This window comes from Sceloporus occidentalis, unplaced genomic scaffold (genome assembly GCF_023333645.1).
Source record: "Sceloporus occidentalis isolate IW3139 unplaced genomic scaffold, rSceOcc1.0.p SCAF_42, whole genome shotgun sequence".
In the NCBI taxonomy this organism is placed as follows: Eukaryota; Metazoa; Chordata; class Lepidosauria; order Squamata; family Phrynosomatidae; genus Sceloporus; species Sceloporus occidentalis.
Window position 1 is genome coordinate 1,401,153 of NW_028317022.1, and position 6,373 is coordinate 1,407,525.

The window sequence follows — 6,373 nt, forward strand, 5'->3', positions numbered from 1 at the left end:
ACTTCCACTGGCTCTGCACCAACCGGTGCATCAGTGATACTAATTTAGATTGGCCAAGAAATTGATTGTCCGAGCTGGTGAAGATATGCTCTCTGCCCGTTTATGTAAGGTTGTTAATGCAAGCATTGGTCCCCTCAGTCAGGAGTAGGTGTCTCTAACTTCTGCTAGGAGATGAACCAGGAAAAAAAATATTGGTATAAATGTATAGCAACTTTCAACCAACCCTTCCAGCCTTTTTGTTTGCACATAACCCTTATTATAACTGGTTCTAAAACTGTCTGCAAACCGATATAGTCCATATAAGGGTGATTAAGAGATCTGTGTAACTTGAAACGTGTAAGGCGTTATATTATTATGACACTATCACCCCTGAGTTACTGTGGCTTTCTACAATAAAATAATCACTTTCAGTAACCTCACTATGTGCTGCCTGCTTTCATCTGATTGTTTATTTATGAAGTTATATGGCTGAGATGCCAATGGCTGACAGCGCTAAGACAGTTACATTACCTAGCAATGTGTCAAGTGGATATCAGCGTGAACAGAAAGGGTTAATATGCGTTTTTAAATTCAGAGCTGGGCCTGTCAAACTGCCGCTGGAGGCAACATGACCACAAGCACTGTGAGTCATAAAATGGTTTTCCACGCCAGAACAGCTGCATACAAGCCAAAGATCATTATGTGCCATGCAGGGCTGTCTTTAACGCGGTCAAAAGGGACAGCAGCCCCTTGAGCCCACAGCAACTGTGGTCGCAGGGGTCCCCCTGATCATTCCACATGGGCCCAATGCTTGCCTCTGTGTTGCATGCGCTGCGTAACCAACATCTCTTGTACCACCCAGGAACCCAGCAGAGTCACGTGACCCTCCTGTGTTCCTGCTTCCTCAGGTTGCTAAAAGAGAAGCTGTTTGTACAGAGTGCAAGCATTGCTGAAGGAAGTGTGAGAGCCACAGACAAATTTGCAGTTCAGGTAAGGAGGTGGGAGAAGATGTATGAATGAGTAATTAAGTGAATATTTGTGAAAAGATGTGTGAATGAATGAGTATTTATGTGATATCATGGTTGTGTAAGTGAGAGGCAATGATAGCACAGACATATGCTGTATTAGGACCCAGAGGGCAAGTCCTATGCATCCAATTTGGGCGCTAGGCAGGTCCTGTGGATGTATTCTAGATCCTGGGACACGTCCTGTGTGCAATCTGGGTGCCAGGGGTGGCTTTTGGGGTTTACAACCTGTAAGCTATGTCTGCAATTTAGGGTCTGCATGCATTATTTATTTGATGTATACCTTCAACGCTGTTTGCTTGTGATTTTTCACTTGATCTATAGATGCAAGGCTGGGTTCGTGTGTTATGTAGTTGCTCTGTACCGGCAATGATATGTTTCTCATGTTATTAATACCTGCAAATCCAGGGTTTGTATGTCTTATTCATTTGCGCTATACCTGCAATGCTGTGTTTCTATGTGTTTATTTGATCTATACCTGAGCTACATGACTGAGAAAAAGAGAGGTGCAGCAAACTGAAGGAGGGGACACCAAAGGAGTGACCCTCTCAGGGTGCATGAACACCTAAAGCTGGCCCTGGTTACGACTGACACGTCCGTTTCAGGTCACTCGGCCCTGCCCACGCAATTAATTTGCTATGCAATCTGCTTAGTATTGCACTCCTCCCCTATGTTTGCTCAGGGTCCAATCAATATTAAAGGAGGCCTAGTGCAAATGACATAACCACTGTATTCTGGAGCAGTGGAAACGTGTTCTCTGGAGTGATGAATCATGCTTCTGGAAGTCTGATGGACGAATCTGGGTTTTTGAGGATGCCAGTAAAATGCATAGTGCCTAATGTAATGTTTAGTGGAGTGATAATGAAGTGATAATGGTCTTGGGCTGTTTGTCCAGGTTTAAGCTAGGCCACTCATTTTCAGTGAAGGGTAATGTTAATGCTACATCATATAAAACCGTTTAAGACAATTGTATGCTTTCAATTTTACGGCACTAGTTTGGGGAAAACTTTTGCCTGTCCCAGCATGACCTCACCCCTTGTACAGAAAGCAAAGTCCATAAAGACATAGTTTGACAAACTTGGCGTGTAGGAACTGAACTCCAGTCCAGACCTAAACCCCATGTAACGCATTTAGAATGACACAGAATATGGATTATGAATCAGGCCTTCTTATCCAACATCAGTGCCAAAGATCGCAAACTTTTTTTTTGTCCTGAATAGGCACAAATTAACACAGGCACACTCCAAAATCTTATGGAAAGCCTTCCTAGAAGAGTAGAGGCTGTTACAGCCACAAAGGGGAGGCCAACTCCTTAATAATGTCCATGGTTTTGGAATGGGATGTTCAGCAATCTAATGTAAGTGTGATGATCAGGTGCCCACAAACTTTTGTCATATACAGTGGATATAAAAAGTCTATTTTTCACCATTAATGTGACCTATAACGTGAATAATTCAACTGCAAAACAAACTGAAATGGGGGGGGACACAAAAACTCACAATAACCTGGTAGCGTAAGTGTACACACCCTCTTATAACTGGGACTGTGGCTGTGTTCAGAATTAACCAAGCACATTCAAACTCATGTTAAATAGAAGTCATCACACACATGCCATTATTTAAAGTGACTCTGATTAATCACAAATAAAGTTCAGCTAGTACGATTTACCCTACACACAGTTGCTTGGAACCTTCCCAGCTGAAAGAGCACTAAACGGCTTGTAATAGTGCGGAGACGGGGTAAACCAATGAACACATTCTCTAATGATATTTTTGTTTAGCGTTCATTTTCATTTGTTTTATTGGGGCCCTCGAATTCACAAATCTAACCACAAAAGTAACCAAGTAGCATTTCTCGCTATTGACCTTACTGATCCCTGAAGAAAATAAATCAGGCATGACTGTTGGGAAGAATAATTGTACTTGAGATTGCATGGGTGGGGACATCCACACTGGCATAAAGCAGACAAATGTGAAGCTTTACTGTAGTCCATAGTAATGATAAACAGAAGGGTGATTTGCTCTGGTACATTTGTTAAACATTTTACAAGTTAACCTTTTTCATGATTAATCTAACAAATGTAGAGGATACTCATTAATACAGGCAAAAGTAATCTAAACATGAATTAAATGGAAAGAATGTTTTAAGTGTGTCTTGAAGAGCTTTCCAACCTATATTTGAGCGGTTTCTTCTGCGATCTGATGTCACAGGTTCAGTGAGAACCACGGGTGAGCCTGTCCATTACATGAGAATGGATGTTTCTTAGCCAGGGGGGGCTGATACCAGCACAGGAGACAGGCAGGCGATAGTCTGTAGTGTTTCTCATGGAGATATTATACAGGTGTATATGAATAAAGAAAACTTAAAATAAAATAGGGCGACTGTTCCAAACCGTCTTTTTGGGACTGAGTAAAGTCAGAAGCTTAATTTTTTTTTTTTTTCAGTGACATAACTGATGAGTAGCATTTTCTATGTATCTTAGAGGCTTACAATTTCAAGCAAGTTCACGTAATTACAAAATATAAGTAGTAACAAACCAGTTTTTTTTTCCAAAGGCTAGTGAGACAAGGCCTGAAAATGCTGTTGTTTTAAGCTGCATTTTAATAAGAAATACTTTTGTACTTACTTTTCACCTACAATAGAGAAACCTAGCGACGTTGCTTTTTTGATCCATCCTATAATTGTGAAGCAGAATTCTCCAAGCGTTGGATTGTTCATCCACTAATAGGGAACGTGAGCTGGGTTTAGACCATTGTGCGACATGTTAGGTTTACCTCACTGATATTGTGTTGTCGCAATAATAATAGTTGTCGCACCTACAATAGAGAAACAGGGTAAAACCATATTCTTAGTCATAAATGTTTTCTCCCTCTTTGACATGACCTAACATTAAACCAAGCTAAGGGTGGCCTGGCCTTACCTCTTTCGTGTCCTGGAACGTCTGAGACTTGGCCGTCACTTTCTCGGTTGGGTTAGGGCCCTATATCATGACCCTACAGCGTTGATTAAGGTTAACGGGCTCGTGTCACGCCAGGTCACTCTGTCGAATGGCACTAGGCAGGTCTGCCCACTCTCGCCTCTGCCCTTGGCAAATGCTATCCGGGCAAACGCTTCCATCTCGGGCGTTTCTGTGGCTGGGGTTCAACATAAACTGGCGGTTTACGCAGATGATATGCTGTGTATCAATACTGACCCTATGGCTTCCCTCTCCCACTTGCTACAAGAGTTGCGAACCTTTGGTTCGCTCTCCAATTATAAAATCAATCTCGCTAAATCGGAGATGCTGTGTTGCAATGTCCCGGCGGACTTGCTGGCGGATTTGTCGCATCATTTTCCGTTCAGGGTGTGTGCCCGTGCCCTTACTTACCTGGTTTGCAGATTCCTGGGGACCTTTCCCTTCTTTTTTCGCTGAACTTTGCCCCTTTACTTACCTCTGTTTCGTCCGACCTGCGGAGGTGGGATTACACACACGTCTCTTGGTTCGGTAGGGTGGCCGTTGTTAAAATGAATATTCTCCCCAGATTCCTATACCTCTTCCAGACCCTGCCCATTTTTCTCCCTCGTTCGTTTTTTAAGACCTGTCACCGGGTTTTTCGCTCTTATGTTTGGTGCTCTCGGTCCCCTAGACTCTCCCATGCCCACTTAATTAGACCAAAACTCAAAGGGGGTTTGGGGTTGCCGGATTTGGAGAAATATTGGCAGGTGGCCCACCTCCGCAGGATTGTGGAGTGGTCCCTTACGGCCCCTAAACAATGGCTGGAGATTGAGGAGTCGTTGGTGGGTATCTCTCTTTCTTGCCTTCCTTGGTTGCTAGATCCCAAAAAGCATTTTGTGGCTGGGGTGTCGCTTGCTGTCGGCGCTACTCTGCGAGTGTTTACCAGGATTTTGAAGGAGGGTGGTTTGTCCTCTAATCCTGGTCCCCTCTATCCGATTGTCCCTAACCCTGACTTTCCTCTCAGTATGTCTGTCCACCGGTCCCCTTTGCAGCCCTCCCTCCCGTGGCGTGTTTTGCGGTTTCACACCGCATATGTGGGTGGCAGGTTTGTATCCGCCGAGATTTTTTATGGTAAACAATCCCTATCTCCGGCCGAACTCCTGTTTTATATTCAGGCCCGCCACTTTGTGTTGTCTATCCCCCAAGACTCCCCTTTTGTCCCGGTCGTTGTCTGCTTTCGAGACACTTTGCACCTCCCCTAAAGAAGCCCCGCACCTGCTTTCTGTACTCTATGCTGTTGGACTCTGCCTCCAGATCGAAACCCTATTTTTTGAGCTTGTGGGAGGGGGATCTTTCGGTTGCGCCATCCCCCCAAGACTGGGATTGGGTTTTTTTTGCCACTCATCGGGGCTCCATCTCCAGCAGAATACAGGAGTGTTCATACAAGCTTTTAACGAGGTGGTATAGGACTCCCGTGGACCTTCACAGGTTCTTCCCCTCAGTCTCTGACGTTTGTTGGAGGTGCGGTTCCGACAGGGGGACGTTGTACCACATATGGTGGCTGTGTCCAGCGATTCAACCCTTCTGGCAGGTGGTGTTACGGGTAGTGGAGCGTGTGGGTGGCATGGATCTGTTGGCTAAGCCAGAAGCAGCCCTGTTGCATCTTACCTCGCTCTCACCGCAGGCTTATAAACGCACACTCACCGTACATCTCCTCAATGCGGCCAAGGCCGTGATACCCGTATTTTGGCGTACCCCCACCCCTCCTTCGATCCCGTTGTGGCTCCAGAGGATGCAGTTTCTTGAACACATGGGGGACTTGGTGTGGTCATCCAGGGGTAGAGGTTACCAGCATGCCCGGCGTTGGTTTTGGTGGCATGAATTTGTTGCCTCCGCGGACTTTAGGGTCATTCTGGGTCAGTGCCTTCCAGCTACTCCTCCCCCCAGTTCTCCTCCCTAGTGTCTGTTCCCTTTCCATTCTCTCGGTCTTCATGTGTTCTAGATAACAGCAGGTCAGTTCCACATTGTTTCTGCTGTCCCACTGTGCTATGGTTTTGTCGCCTCCTCGCTTTAGGCGCATATACTTACCCGGAGCAACTGATTGCGGAGCTGTTTGGTTTGGTTTGAATTTGTTTTCTCTCTGTATTTTTTCTTTTCCTTGGCTCCGTTTCTTCGATGTCCTCAACTCATATTGCCACCTTTTCTTATGCCTTGTTTTACGCACCGCTCTACCTCTGGTTGCTGAGCTGGACATGCCAGGTGGCACCCCTGCTTTTCTCTATTCAGAATCGGAGAACTCCTGTTACGGTCTAGTCTGTATCATTTGCACCACTTTAATGTTTTTACTGTGAACCTTTGTACCTTTGCGTGGTGCGCTACTTACTGTCATTTATTGTATATGCTTGTGTATCGTACATGTTCTCTGTATTTTACA